This window comes from Acomys minous, assembly GCF_964271855.1.
Source record: "Acomys minous genome assembly, chromosome: 17".
NCBI lineage: Eukaryota > Metazoa > Chordata > Mammalia > Rodentia > Muridae > Acomys > Acomys minous.
In genome coordinates this window covers 50,956,135-50,972,528 of record NC_140500.1, presented here as the reverse complement: position 1 = coordinate 50,972,528, position 16,394 = coordinate 50,956,135, and the positions used below count along the sequence as shown (strand labels likewise).

General features: G+C 44.6%; 1 long non-coding RNA gene across 9 annotated transcripts in view; it reads left to right on the top strand.

The window, feature by feature from the left end:
- Positions 1-16,394, top strand: part of LOC311588692 — a 413,254-nt gene that overhangs the window by 101,616 nt on the left and 295,244 nt on the right. For all 9 annotated transcript variants that reach the window (XR_014776298.1, XR_014776299.1, XR_014776300.1 and 6 more), the window contains exon 2: positions 4,620-4,918. This is a non-coding gene — a long non-coding RNA (uncharacterized lncRNA). The remainder of the gene's footprint in view (positions 1-4,619; positions 4,919-16,394) is intronic.

Below are 16,394 nucleotides of genomic sequence, written 5' to 3'. Positions count from 1 at the left end.
TGCTTGTCTCCCAAGTCTACTCATGACCCATAATTTTGAAGATAGCTCTTCGGAAACCCTCAGATGGAGGTGATGGTCTCTTATCTTCTCATTTTTTTCCTGTACTGCTGAGCAAATCGTTTCCACCTTGAAGTGCATTTCAGAAGTCAATCTCTACTCTGTTTCTAGCTTATAAGAAACATAATTCTAATACAATGATCAGTTCAGGTGTGAACAAGTAACCTCACATGATGTCGGTTGCTTTGCAATAAATAACCTAAAACTTGTTAGATTAAGATAGATATGGTCATCTGTTCTCTCTCTCTCTCTCAGTTTCTTTGGCTCAGGAGTCTAGGTTAATGCTTGGGGTCTGGTATTTGGATGGTAAGCGAAGCTTCCATAACCTCAAGTCTTTGTCAGTCCTATGCCTGGTGAATGAGCTATCCAAATGTGGACAGTTTGGACTCTTCTAGAAAATTCTGAGCAGTCTCGGCATTTGACCTCTGCACAGTGATGGCCTCAGGGAGCCACATTTTGATATGGGCTCCAATGAGTCCTGCCTAGTTTCAAGAGGAGGGAAGTTGAGCTTCATGTTTTTGAGGTGAAAGGCATGAGGGAATTTGGAAAGTACACTGAAGTCTCCATAACCCTTAAAACTGACGTGGTCACACTGAATTTAAGGATGTCCTCCATATGGTTCATTATAGAGTATGTCTTGGTTAGGGTTTCTACTGCTGTGATAAAACATGACCAAAGAAACTTGGGAAAAAGCTCTTCTTACATTTCAGGCAATAGTCTATCACCAAGGGAAGCCAAAGCAGAAACATAATCAGGGAAGAATTCTGGAGGCAGAAAGGGATGAGGAGGCCATGGAAGAGTACTGCTTACTGGCTTGCTCCTCTTGCCCTCCCGTAGCACTCAGGACCACCAGCCCAGTGTTGGGGCATCACCTACAGTCTTAAGCCCCTCTACATCAATCATTAATCAAATCCATCACAAGCTTGCTCAAAGGCCAATCTGGTGGGGGCATTTTCTTAATTGAAATTCCTCTTCTCAAATGACTCTAGCTTATGTCCAGTTGTTGGGAAAAACAACAACAACAACAACAACAACAACAACAACAACAACAACAACTAGCCAGGACAGGCTACATCATTTTAAAGACACAGAACTTTAAAGAGAAGTATGCCAGCCTTCACCCCTCTATGATCCTCCCTGTGACAAAAGTTCAGTGATGCACTCATCATAATAATGAACTCGCATAATATGGAACAGAGGTTTTCTTACATCACAGCACAAGCAAGGGTGTGCTCAAAGGGGCAGGAAGAAAAGTGAAAGCTGGAAGGAGGGAATCATGAAGTTGAAACGCTTGGTGTGCTTGATGACTTTGTGTTTCCTTAGATGTTCTTATTTATATATTCTAGTGACAAAAGCACACCACCATAACCATTATAGTCCTAATACAATAACAGACTCAGGTGTGAATAAGTCACTTCACATGATATCTGTTGTTTTGTAATAAATAGCCCCAAACTCTGTGGCTTAATATAGAAATGGTCATCTGTTTCTCTGGCTCGGGAGTAGGAATTTATGGTGATGTTTCTTCATGTCTTCATTACTCAGTGAATACTTACTATGAAGCTGAAGACTCTGCTAGGCCTTGGGATCCGACTGTAGTAATAATAATACAATCTCAGATCTCAAGGGCATTGTGGGACTAAGCAGGGATGCACACACTATCCAAATCATTACAAATGCAATGAAAACTCAGAGAGGAAGACCATAATGTCTGGAGAAGGGGTTACAATAAAGAATGGATTAATGGCCACTAAGACCTAGAAACTAAGAAGGAGACACCAAATAAAGGTGGAGGGTGTGAGCTTTTCCTTTGTTTCCATTCAGACATGGCATAGCTCCTATTGATTCAACTAGTATAGGAGAAAATTATAACCCCTCAAAAATGCCTTTGGTGGATGAGATCTGATTGTTGATATCCAGTCATGTTTGATAATTTGTTTATCAATAAATATCTTGAAGTGTTCTCCCTTCTTACTGCAGAAGGGCTCATGCGATAGTGGCGAAGATTAGTTCTCTGCAAACCGTTATTTTAGATGGCTGGTGAGCAAATTGATGTGCTCACCTGCCAGTACTGTACAGGAACACCAGATTGGAGGCTCTATGTGTAAAGCCCCCTCCCCCACCCATTAACAATTCCTTTCTGTATCTTTGTCACTGAGACTCTCTGGAGACTTTTTTTTTTTAATCCAGCCACCCACATAGCTAATATAGTATCTTAACACCTGTGAGTTCCAAATGGAGTCTCACCCTGAATGTCTCTGGGGTTGGAGAACTGTATAGTCCATATTTTCCACTAAATGTGTGGGAAGGTGGGAAAGGAAGACATGTCTTCCTGCCCACAGGCATTCAGATGGTCTAAAGAGTTTCTCTCTGTATCTTCTTGGAAGGAGATGAAAGATTTTCTTAGAGCCCTTGAATCCTGGATGTTAGAGTTGGTCTTCCTTCTACATTGTCTTGGGAACAGTCTACTTCTTACCTTGGGACAACCAGGTTGATAACTAAGATAGAACAGAAAACTGACCATTATGTCTCCATTATCTGTGCTGGGTGTCATGTTAATGAACAGCTCGTATTAAATCCTTAAAGTGAAAGTGCAGAAGCTTGACCCACTAGCGTGGATGCTGGCTCCTGGGACAGAGAGAGGTCCCACATGCCTTTAAGACCTCATGCTTAGGCTCTGCAGCCCCAATGGTGGGGTGATCCATGAAGCTTGAGGAGAGAGGGAGGCACTTTCAACCTCAGGAACTAGTCTAGAGATATAATGCCTACTGTGTCTATATTGATGGTGCCTGCTGAACCAGTGGGTGTGTGGTGCAAGGTTTGTATACCCCAAAGCAAGAAGTGTGAACTGGAAAACTTGCTCAGAGACTTTTTTTTTAAACTTAATGGGAATCACCTCTCTCCCTCCACCCCAGTTCTTCCATCAGGCTAACAGATTGCTGTTGAGACTAACTTCCAGGTACAACCTGACTTGTCAGAATTTTTTAGCTAGTGATAGATGCATAGTTCTAGAATTTACTACCAAAAGGTAGTAAAGCCACGTTGCAAAAGAAGACCCAGGGCAACAGTAAGAACCCGGTGTGCCACAGCAGTTCTTGGCACATGTTACTTTCTCTAACGTTAGGTGGTGAAAGTGTAGTGAAGCCGGTGTTTCTCCTCCGTTTAACTCATCCATGAATTAAGGCTTTGTGCGAGTCCAAGCTTTCTCGCTCTTGAGTTCCGTTTAGTCTTAAATGGAACATGGAGGTTTAGGAGGGCCAAAGGCACTGGGCCATGTCATCATAAAGTGAGCCAAGTACTTCCCAGGGCTATATTCAAACTTCATAGCCATAGGAACTTTCACATTTACAGTGGGTGGCTGCGGTAGGATGTCCAACGGTGAAGATGTGATATGTGCCTTCCGTTGGAACTTAGTAGCAGTGCGCGCAGCATTCCATTTCAGATGCTCTTTGTCCATCTTGAGATGTGGCAGGGACCAAGAAAAGTGGATGAGGATGTGGGTAGAACAACTCTAATTCCAATGTTGCTAGTGATTTCTAACCAGAATGACAGGGTTCTGTGGAATAACAACAGAGACTTCAATATAAGGGAGAAAGTAGATGCTCCCATTAGACTAGGCAACTGAAGTTAACAGTGGAGACATCGATATGAGGGAGAAGAGCAGATGCTCCCATTAGGATAGGCAACTTTAGTTCGAGGAATCTGATGGTCTCTTTCATGGAAAGATCCAGTGAACACCTTCCGGCTGGACCGGTTCATCTGTTCAACTATTTTCACAAGATCTGTTCTTTTGCAAATCCCCACCTCCCATCTCCGATGGCAGCTAAATCCACTTACACTGTGTGTGTGTGTGTGTGTGTGTGTGTGTGTGTGTGTGCGCGTAGACTCAAAGCTGATGTTAAGAGTCTTGCTTTATCACTCTCCACCTTACTCATTGAGGCATAGTCTCTCTGTTGTACCCAGGGCTTGCTGTTTCAGCTCGTCTAGCTAGGCAGCTTCCCCTGCGATTCCTTGTCTGTGTCTCTCAAGCAGAAGAATTACAGGCAGGCTGCCACACCTACCTGGTATTTGTATGGATGCTGGAGATCTGGACTCCTGTTCTCATACTTGAGGAGCAAGTACTGTAACCATGGGACCATCCCCCAACTCTTGGCAGAAACAACACTACAAACCGTCCAGTCCAGAGTTTCCAAAAGGGGACTTTCAGGGGCCCAGCATGAATTCTGTGTTGTTCTCTGAGGCAATGGAAACAGCATCCTGATTGGCTGGCCATACACAATCCCCTTAGGTGAAATAGAAGTATTGAATTCAACCTTCGCATTTTAAGGGGCGGGGGGGGGGAGGTTGGTGGCTTCACAGTAAAATCGGAGCATTGTTCCCCAAAGAAGGCAAAGAAAAAGTCAGAGCTGACAGATCCCATTCCAAGCAAGAGTTCAGAACGAAGGACATTAGCACACACATGCTTTTAAAACTGAGCTGAGAAACGTTAGCGCAGCAGCTGGGGAAACCTGACATTGATGTGGACGAACTGTTTTTTTTTTTTCCTGTGTTCTTTCTTACAGCCAAGATCTCAACGTTCCTTCACCTGCCCAGCCTCTGGTGAGGACCCACCCTCCGCCTGGCACTATGTTAGACGCTGAGGTCAAAGCAGCAGCAAGACCTTCAAGGCTCCCAGGCCTGCGGTCTGCCTAAAAGCTGGACTGTGACACAACCATGTCCTAGGTCCCTCCAGTTAGGATTTTCGTTTTCTCTTTCTCCTCCAATATGACTGGGGCCTGCTCATATCCCTCCCTCTGTATCCTAAGAGCACGCTCTCCACTGGAAGGCGCCTTATGAAGTGGGATGAATACTGGAGACGCAGGTAAGAAATCTGAAGCAAATGACCTCACCTAACCCCCACCAGCCTCAGTCCTGGGCTCTTGCCACTCCCCGCCCCCCCCCCCTCCACAACAGGTGTAAGGACAAAAGGCCCATTGTCCTTAGAAGCCTATAGGATAAATGGAGAGAGGACGTGTCTTTGCTGGTTAATCTGCCTTGATAAAGAGTATTGTTTTATCTCCTGCCATTGCTAAGGTTTCAAGGAGTGAATTCTACTGGGGACAAAGTCTGCTTTGTCTTTTCCAACCCACTGAGACAATTAAACTGACCTTTCATATACTCTGTGGTTGTCACAACCCAAGTGCCAAGGTGTCAGGGTGCCTTGAGAATGCTCTCCTTTCCCTCCACAAGGGGCACACTATCTACAGAGATGCTGTGTGCTTCCCTCTAGTTTTATTTCTTAATTTTTAAAGTTACGAACGTAGTCCCTTGAGCAAGTTCCTGTTTACACAAAAAGGGAAGAGGAAGTACAAAGAATTGTCTTCTATTCCCCAAGCCCTTCTTCCAGTGTCCCCTGGTGACACCATTTGCATTTATGGTATGTTTCCCTAGCGGTATGCTTTGCATTTATGGCGTGTCTGAGGAGGCAGTGCCAATACTTTATTTTATTATACTAATTAGATCAGAGTATATCTCAGGTGCACAGCTCACATTAGGTTCATGTGCATGTTACGGGTTTGATGGGCATTAAGACATGTACCTACCACTGTACGGTGTAATATAAAGGAGTTTCACAACACTAACCATCTCTAGCTCCCACTTCCCACCCTCCACAGGCAAGTGTTTCTGCTTTTGTCTGCTCTAGTTTTACCTCTTCCAGGATGTCACAGAGTTGGGATCATCCCTACAGTCAGTCAGACATGCATCTTCCTCTGAACACTGGGATCAGTCTCTTCCCTGTTAGTGTGGCTTGTTAGCTCATTTCTTTTGACTGCTCGGTATTTTCTTGAGGTGCTGGGGATTGATGGCTGAGGTTTTCGCGTGATGGACAGGTGCTGCACCATGGAACAACATGCAGACCTTATTGCCGATGGCTCTACCTTACTTTTAAGGCTTTTCACGTAACAAGTAATATTCTTGGCCTCGTATCCTTTTTTTTTCTTCTTTTTTTCCTATGAGATAACCTAAACTTTAGAAAGACCCCTATTGTATGTATTATTTCAAGAACTAAAATGACTAAATAGCAATTTCAAGTGGCTTATCTTGTGAACTGCAATCCATCAACTGTGATCTGGCTTGGGCTAGACTAAGTTGGCTTGGGGTGCAGGCAGCACTGGTATTCACGGCCATTGCATCCAGTCAAATTTATAGTCATGTAATTAGTGTTTCTCCCGAAATAAATGATCTCCTGGTTTTTACCCCCAGTGACATTTGAGGTCCCACTTACAGTTAGTAATAACATTCACAGATTCACTTTTAATACATGCGTCTGCAACAGAACGTACCTAATCTGTCTAGGAAAGTTCAGCTATGTGGTGACATGGAGGCTGGGATGGGAAGTCACAGAGAGTACAGGTCATAGAATGCCAGGGACTAAGTTAAATGCCCTTGTCATGCCCTAGAGAGAGAAGTATTCTTAAAGATCCATTTTCCCTTCCCAAGACTCAGTGTATTCATCCATAAGCCACAACTAAGGATAGCTTCCTCCTTCTAAGACTGTTCTGAAGTCAAAGGGGGAAAACCCACAGAGCATATCAACTATAGAGGCAACAGCAACAATAACAAAAAATCTCCCTGCAAACAGTGATGAGCTGTGCAGAGCCTTTGGCCCATGGAGAAAGGAAGGGCCAAGTCTATTTAGTTGCTCATTAAATTAGCCCTGACTGTCTATGGGACAAAAGTAGGGTTAATCCTGTCACAGATGTGTTCTTAGATACCGCTGAGTCTATCCAAGAAGCCAACTTCACTGAGGTGAAGAGAAATAAAGAGGTCAGGGGCCACGTGGAACGTTACAGAATTAATCACACTGCTTCTCTCTCTCTCTCTCTCTCTCTCTCTCTCTCTCTCTCTCTCTCTCTCTCTTAGCTCTACCCCTGCTATGACAGGGTCATGGATAATAACTTGCAACCTTTACCCTGCCTGCCTCAAAAGTCCTATTTCCTGAGCAAGTATCTGCTCTAGAGAGGTCATTGGTAGACAGCATGATTCCCAAGTAGTTGTGTGTATAAATGCATGCTAGCACATGTATGCCCTTGTGTGTGGAGGCCAGAGATTGACTTTTGGTATCTTCCTCAATTGTCCCCTGCTTTATTTATTTATTTATTTGAGAAAAGATCTCTCATTGAATCTGGAGCTTACTTGTGGCAAGACTTCCTTGCTGCCTAGGCCCAGTAATCCCCCTGCCTCCCTATGACGGGAATTACAGGTGTGCCACACACCACACTAGGCTTTTTAAAGTGGTCTTGTGGGAAGGTCCAACCTCAGGTCCTCATTCTTACTGTTTGAGCCACCTCTACTGCCTTTGTGCATGCACGTGTGTGTGTGTGTGTGTGTGTGTGTGTGTGTGTGTGTGTATGTGTGTGTGTGTGTGTGTATGCATGTGTGTATGTATGTATTTGTGTGTATGTACGTATATGTGTGTGTGATAATTCCAAATTTTGCTCAACAGTTTACTTGAGGCACAGATGAAGGATTCAAAATCACTCTTTGTCTCTCCCCGTGCCTCTTTCTTCTCTTACACAATTTTGCCATAAGATCCCAATGATATAAGAAATCAGGATCTCAGATTCCATATTATCAAAAGTGAGGCAGGGGCTCCTGGGTCTGTGTGTCTGTGTTTCAGCTGTGGATCCTGTTTCTTCTCTGTGTCACTGCTGCCTGCTTTCTCTGTGCCTCTGCATCCGTGCTGTCCTGAACTTGGCGGCTGTTACAGAGTGATGACCAGAAGGCAGCAGGGCTCCCTGGTCTATGTTCTTGTTTAAAGAGAACAGCTCTACTTGTATTTCTGAATTACTATTTTGGAATTTAAAAAGGAGGAGGAGGAAGAAGAGGAAATCTGCATCTCATAACACTCAAGATACACTGAATATCAGGGTAGCATGTTTGCAGAATAAGCCTCCTTTGCCAGAGGTAGGTTACAAACCCAGCACCAGCCTGTTGCCTTACAGCTTTGTTTAACCCAGAACACATGCCTGAAGAGCTTATGGGAGGGAAGATCCAGGAAGACTGCAAGGCAACAACAATGTGATGTTGGGGAAGATAGTACCTGAGGTGACAGCAGGCAGGCTGTATGACTAGAAAACTACAGACCAACTATTAGGGCTGGAAATGAACTCATTTGTGATGGGGGAGGGGGGAAAGCAATGGTGAACTAAGGAGCTTTAGTAGGTCCACGATAGAGCATCGGCAAGGGGATAAGCTTAGTGGTTAATGATCATAGAAGAGGATGAGAATGGATTTGAAACCAACTTGCCCTTCTAACTGTTTCTTTCAACAAACCAATCCAACCCTTAACTGCTTCATGTGGCAGCTGAGATAATGCTGATCTCAGTGTTCTTGACATTTTGCTTTGATTAAATAAACAAAATGGCTTAATTCAGGAGGAGTTTTTATGAACTATTCGCTTTTGTTCAGTTGTTAAGGATTCTGAATGAAGCTGCCCAGGGCATGGGACACCATTGCGGAGACTGTCTTTAATAAGTGAAAGCAAAACTGTGTCTGTTGAAACCCCTGTTAAAGCAAGGATTTGGGGGTATGGCTTCTGATTCTTTCTCCAGGACTTCGGACATCTGGGTCAAAAGCGTATCATTAATGCTGCCTTTGTTGCTACTGAGAATGGATTCCGTTTACATCAGTCCTATTTACAGCAGCTTTCCCGGGATGCAAATAAAACAAGGCTCTCCCGCCCACTGGTTTGCAAGCTCTGCAAAGTACAGTCTTCTACTGTGACATGTATCCTGGCAGCACGCCACTGTCTGCCCTACCCTACTGCAGGGTCAGAATCCCATCCCCTGTATCCCGTAAAATCACGGAACTCTTGGGAAGGTACTAAGAGCCTGGAAGCATTCAGCATCTCTCTTGAGATGAGTAAATTACAGGGAAGGCTATGGGTACTTTATGATCTGTTATAGATGGATAATTCGAGGTGCAACTTGCCTTTTCCCCCTCCTTAAAGCAAGAATGCTTAGCAGCAAAACTCATTTTCCACAACTCCCAAATGGTTTTGCAATAAATCTGTGAACTTAATCAGCTTCCTCTGTAGAGACAATCTCCCCTAATTGTCTTCGTGTGTGAAACAGACATGATGACAAAAATACTACATCTCTGGAAAGAAAGTGTGGCCCTCCATAACACGGGTAATAACCGTCTCCGTCCCGGGTGAAAAGGCACCAAGATGGAGCTGCCTCTGGTAGTGTTTGTCTTCCTTCTTGGTCAGCAGTAGGACAATGAAAATCCTGAGCTAAGTGGTCCTGGGACCCTAATGGTCTAGTAACTAGGGGGACTGCCAAGGAGATTTCTAGAAATTCCCAGCGCAAAAGCCACTCTATCATAAATGAACACAGAGCTGAAACACAGAACCCAAATGTCTTGATTTCACCTCCTGTCCTGGTCTCTAGGAGCCAGTGCCTACCCTCTTTTCCCTACCCTCCACGCCAATAGCGGCAGGTGTGGAGGGGACCAGCCAGGGCTGTTACCACAGCCGATGAGCTTCAGCTAGCAAAGCAATTTGGTGAGAAGAATACAAGGACTTGGGGTCTTCCTGTTCCTCAATTCTTGGGCCAGACAAGGACCTTCAGAGCTCCAGGGGTTTGTGGGAGTTGGTGGGTGTGGTCTGACAGGGAGAGTCCACAGTTGGAAGCTGACCTTTCAGAGTCTAGATTTTTTTTTTTTTCCATCCTGGAAAATGAGAAGTAAGCATCGAAATTGAATTAGAAGTGGAAGGCTTTCCCAAGGCTCTCCTCTGTGCCAGCTGCATCCACAGAGCCTGCGGTGGCTTTGCTCCTGTCACTCTCAGCTAGGATCCCTGCTTGTCCCCCCTTACTTCTGGCTGGGTGCTGAGGTCAGCCCAAGCACCTTGAGACCAACATACAAAGCTCAGCTGTAGCCGGCAGACCCAGCCTCAGATTTGGAGGGAGAATTGTGAAAACATCATTTCCCTGCAAATCGCACACCCTCCTCACCCCCACAACAAAAGAACTAGTGTTTCTCAATGCTCTTGCCTCCGGGCCCTCACCCGCCTGTGAATAGGGGCACCGAGGGGACAGAAACACCATAAAATCCAAGGTTCCCTCCGTTCAGCCTCAAGCTGCGGTTTCCCATTTCCTCCCACTGGACAGCTTCAGTATTAATTGCTCCCAAAACCAACAGTAAAATTTCACTACCACTCCTTGCAGGCAAAGAAACCCTCAGGTCCTCTGGGAATTTTGGAGCTGGGGCTTTGCTGACCCTGGAGTTCCTCTCCAGTATACACACAAGCGGTGGGGGTTCCAGACAGTTCTTTGGTCTGGGCCAGAGGCTCAGAGCAAAGAGTAGTCCCAAGCTGCACGTGAGAATTCACTAGAAATGCAAATTTTCAGTTCATCAGAAACCCCGGGACTTGGCTGGCTTCTTAGTTTGTTGAAAAAGCTCACAAGTGATTTCAATTCAACTAAATCGTGAGGATTAGCAATCTCGGCTAGGCATTTATTTCGTCAGGGTACTGCACTTTCACTGTTGTCTGTGTGGTCTTTCTCTCTCTATGGCGTACTTCCTTTAGTTTCTGTCTGGTGGGCTCCTATTCAGTTCTTAAGTCCTAAAAATACCCTCTGTATGTAAGTCTCCATCCTCCTCTCGACCTAAGTGAGGAAAATGTCCTCACATTTGTCTTCTGACATTTGTGGCATCTCACTAATAATACAATTTGTTATAACCATCAAGTTCCAGACCCGGCGTGATGGTTCTTACCTTTAATCTCAGCAGAAGCAGCTGATCTCTGTGAGTTCAAGACCAGCCTGGTTTACAAAATGAGTCTAGAACAGCCAAGGCTACACAGAGAAACCCTGCCTGGAAAAAGAAAAACCAACCAACCAAACAAACAAACAAACAAAAAAAACAAAAAAAAACCTCACAAAACCATCAAGTTTCTACATTCTGTTCCAGGCTCATAAACATGAACGTGCTTACGTCAGCAAATTCTTCATGTGGACGACTGTGGGACTCTCGGATCCCAAAATAAAAATTTTAAACTGATTAAAGAAATTACATATCCCAGAGTTAACACCTCACCTCTGTCATGTCTGTAGCCTTAGGCAGCGATTTGACCTTTTTAGTGGTCACACATAATGAGAAAGTGCTGGTAATGTTTACCCCAGTGTGACTGGCTGACTAAAGGTGCATTGCATAGCACAGTAGCTGGCCAGTGCAGACATGTTGTGAGTGTCGGTAGTTGCTGCTATTCATAGTGATGTTGCTGTTGTCATCTTCCTCCTCGCTAGCACATTGTTAGCAGTCTTTATTGCTCCTGGAGAAGACAGCACAGTCAAAAGCATCTGTGAAAAGCTTTGGAGGATCAGGGTTGTGGGCTTACCTTTTATATTTCCTGATGTATTGGCACTTACTGTAGGCGAATTTGACTTTTCATCAAATGTTTCATAAAACATACTGAAAACATGTCGATGGCTTCCAAATTGCCTTTATCAATTGCCCAGGATCCATCACTGCCTTGGCAGTGTCATTTGAAGTTCTGGCTCGGTCATTCAAAATGACACTGGTTCCATCCACCATTACCCCGACACACAGCATCTTTATTTTTTTTTAACATTTATTGATTTATTATTTATACAGTATTCTGCCTTCATGTGTGCCTGCAGGCCAGAAGAGGACACACCAGATCTTATTATAGATGGATATGAGGCACCATGTGGTTGCTGGGAATTGAACCCAGGACCTTTCAAAGAACAGCCAGCACTCTTAAACTCTGTGCCATCCCTCCAGCCCCCACATAATGCCCTTATGCTGTAACTCTGGTTGATATTATAATATTAGAAATTATAACTTGGTTTCATATTAGAATCATTTGGGACACCTTCCAACAAAACCTGCCCCCCATGTCTCTTAAAGACTCAGGAATAGCTGGGATTGTGTGTGACCTGGGCATTGGATCCCTGAGATGGTTGCAATGTGTAGTAGTTCCTCTTTGTGTTTTGTAACTTCCTGTGTGTGTTCCAGTATGTGTGCATGTGTGTGCTCATGCATGTGCACATACGTATGCTTGTATGTGGAGGCCAAAGAATAGCCTCTGCTGTTATTCCTCAGATGGTGTTCCCTTTTTCTGTCTCGTTTTCTTTGTTATTGTCACTGGTCTGGAGCTTGCCAAGTAGGAGAGCTTGCAGGGCCACTGAGTCCCAGGGATATGCCCATTTCCACCTGCCCAGTGTTAGGATTACAAATGCATGCTACACCAGACTTTTAAAACATGGGTTTCAGCGATCAAGCTCAGGTCTCCATGCTTGCAAGGCAAGCAGATTACTGTCTGACCAGCCATCTCTTCAGCTCCTCTAGCCATGTTTCCGAGCAGCACAACAGAATGTTACAGGGAGAGTCGTCATCGTCGCCATCAGCGCCATGCCTCAGCATAACTATTGAAATAAATAGACAGGTCTTTGTCTTTTTTTTTTTTTAAACAAAATTAATGTGTAGTGAGACAGCTGATCACAGCACATTAGTCCTAAAACAATCTAAATGTCTGTGGAAATGTTGTAAGCGTCTAATGCCCTGAGTTAGCAAGTTCTTTCTGAATAGAAGGGTGCCTAAACTTTAAACATCTGAATAGCTTATCAATAGCACTCACAGCCAATGCTCAGGCTTCTGTAGCTCATCCACCCGGCCACACTGCCCATTACTCTTGTCATTTTCTCAGGAAGAATGACTTGATCCATCATCACCAATGCCCCAGAAGACTGGAGGGAGATTTCCTTCCCAGCCATCTGGACATTTTCTACCTGAGACACGAATTGCTAAGGATTCCGAGGGTCAGCAACCATCTTGGGACTGACGTTCTCTCTTTCTGCTGCAAAGAGACTGTCTCAGACTATCCATGATGCCTGGCACCAAGACATTCACAGGGGAAGAGTCCTTTTCTGACTTCCCACCAACCTCCCGAAGTGTTTTTCTCTCTTGGCCCCACTTCACTGATGATAATAGCCATCCTATGATTACAATAAGATGCCTCCTTGGGGCAGGGTCCCTGGGCCATTAAAGCAAGGATCAAAGCTTGGACTATGAGTCAGGGTCGTCATCTTCTTGTTGAATTCACAAAGGCTAAAATGAAGCACAGGACTGGTAGAAAAGAAACATATTTCAATAGAAGAACTAAGGCTTTAAAAAATAACTCTCAAATAGCTAAAGGGAAAAGATGGAAAAATAGACAAACCTGAGATAGGCTTTATGTTTTTAAAAAAAATCCTGTTTGACCTTAGAACATTGGAAATGTACTGAGATGGGCAACCAAGCTCTCCGTAAGTCATGTTTGCAGATAGGTTCCAGCTCAAACTCTTGGCCTCACGATCCTCCCTCATCTGTTCCCGCCACTTCCCATAAGCATTCCTTTGTCTCTCTTGGTGTATAAGTGTCCCCGTGTGTGCGCATGTGCATGTGTAGGTCAACAATGACTGTCCTCCTCAATCTCTTTCTACAGATATTATTTTTTGAGAGAGGGTCTCTCACTGAGCCCGGAATTCACTGATTTGACTAAGCCGCTGGCCAGCAAGCCCCAGGGATCTTCTTAGCTTGGCCTCCTGAAATCTGGGGTTCCAGGTGTGTCCTCGTTCTTACAGCTTTGTCTGTGAGGGCTAGGGCTTGAACCGGAGTCCTTACACTTACATTCTTTTCCAACTGAGCCATCTCTGCCTTACTGCCAGGCATCATTTCAAGGCCCAAGGAGAATACAATAAAACGAGGAGATAGATAGATAGATAGATAGATAGATAGATAGATAGATAGATATGCCAACCAAAACATCTCAAGATTTGCTTCTGGGCCAAGTTTGTTAGGTAACACATACTCTTTAATCTTTACAAAATATAACAAAGGGATACTGTACGCATATGTTTTTATGACACCAAAACCAAGTTTCGATACTAAAATACAATCTTACAAAAGATCTGTGTTAGTGATATTAAAGCCAGGACTCAGGTTTAAGACGGTATAGCTGCTGAACTGAGCTCTTTGATGTCTATAGAGATGGAGGAGAAAGCCCCTTGGATCATCTGGTTAGACTAACTATCAGAACAGCCTGGGTTACAGTTAGGGTCTCCATCTTATACTGCAGCCCCAGGGGAATGAAACAAAGAGGACTGGAAACACAAGACTACACACCACCTAGGGGCTAATTCTAAAAACCCAGCAGCTCTCAGTCAGAGCAGGAAGTCTCATATGTGTCTGTAGGAGGGAGAAGAGAGATAGCCAGAGAGAGAGGGAGAGAGGAGGGGGCAGCAAGCAATGGCCCTGGTCCTAGGAGAGCCAGCAGCCAGTGTTGGCAGCACCGTGCAGTTTGCCAGTCAGTCCTGGCCGATTGGTTCTACCCAGGCCAGTGCACCTGGAGAAGACCCTGGGACTGAAATGTGGCTTGGCTTCTGGCTAGGTCTGTTACCTCTTTGGGCAGCAGGGACCAGAACGGTAAAGGGGATCCTGAAGCCAGGCTCTTGCAACATGGGGAGATTAAACATGGGGAAATGGGGCCTTCATCAGATCTCTGGCTGTGCTTTATCATGTACACGTGGGGATAAATCCGAAAGTCAATAACCCTCCTCTTATAAAGAGAGCTGGGTGCCTCCAGGGGCCAGACAGGCAGCTGGGAGTTGTTTGTTTGCTTGTTTGTTAAAAAAATGTCTTTGAGTTGCTCTCTTCTCTCTGAAGTAGCAATAGACAACCAGATTTGGCAGTCAGATTCAGCAACACGAAAGCGTGATGTGCTGGTGTTCATTCACGAGCAAGAATGGATGGTGTGACTTCAGCCTCCAGAGAATATTTTAGAATTTAAAGTCTGTAATAAATTATTCAAGCAAGGCTAGAATAGTCTTTTGGAACAAGTAGTGTATATAAAATGAGAGGAGAGTGAGGCGGAACAAAGAATCAGCCGGGACTGTGAAATGGCGATGTGTGTGTAGTAACGTTCGTTCGTATTTGGAGTGGAATGGAGCTGGAGCTGCAGAAGGGAGGGCTGCTCCACACAGGGAGTGAGGGAGGCGCCTCCTGGCTTCTCTCCTCTTCTTCCTCACTTCTGTTCTCTGTCTTTCTTTCTCCACCAGGAGAGGTGAGGAAGAAGAGAAGCAGGAGTCAATACTTCAAACACAAAATTTGCCTTGGGACTTTGTTAAAAAAAAAAAAAAAGAAAGAAAGAAAAGAAAAAGAAAAAGCTTTTAACCCCGTAGGTCTGAAGTCAGGGCCAAAATCTGTATTTCAACATGTCCTAGTGGGTTTGCTGGTCGTGATCCTCACACAGACCACACTCGAGTCACAAGTGCTAGAGGAAGTTCAGATAAAGTTATAATGGAGTAAAGCTATGCTTTGCCAAGCTAGTAAATTGGTTATTTCATTCATTCTTTCAATAAGTACTTATTGAAACCTGCTTTGTGCTGGGCCCTGAGCCAGCACCAGGCATATAATAGGCAGCAAGACAGACTCTGTGTCTTCATTGAACTTGGAGCTTAGTATGTATGGCGAAGTTTAATCACACGTATAGCAAAATACGGCAGTGCTGTTGCTGTATGCCTAACAAAGGAGGGGTATCAGGGTTAGTGAGATCTGAAAATGGGTAACCTTCATTGGATGGCCATAAAATCTCCCTGAGCCTGAGGAAGTGATCTAACAAAAGGTCCTCATTGTTATTTTTTTTTAATTATATTGATTGATTGATTGATTTGTACATGTGCTTATGTGTGAGGGACTTATGTCAAGGCTCACACGTGAACGTTACACGAAAACCTTCAGGGGATGGTGCCCTACTTCCATGTGTGTTTCTAGCTCCTTCTGAAAGAATGAACATATTGGCTTTAGGATTTATCCCCAGGCATGTCCATGGCAAAGCGCACCCAGAGGTTTGGTGAAGGCTCCATTTTCCCATGCTCCATCCCCCCACATGTGGGGGCCTGCTTCTGGCATTCCTCTTGATGCTCCGGTGTTCTGCTTCCCTGAGACTGAACAGAGGTCATCAGGCTTCTTGGCAGCCACTACCTTTCCCCATAGGAACAAGCGGCTAACCATTAGTTGAACCCTTATTTGGGGCACATATTACTAAGCATCTACCTGTGTATTATCTTATTTAATTCTCATAGCAACCCCCCCCAGGATGCTATCACTAGCCAAGTCTGAAATTACACTAGAAAGACTGAAGCTCAGGGAATGTGTACAAGGCCACACAGCTGGTACATGGCACATTTAGAATCCAAGAAGAGATCATACTCATTCTTCACATTCGACGGCTGCCATGATCATACAGCACTTTGACCAGTGTCCCAGATCAACTAAAGGAATCCCTTTGC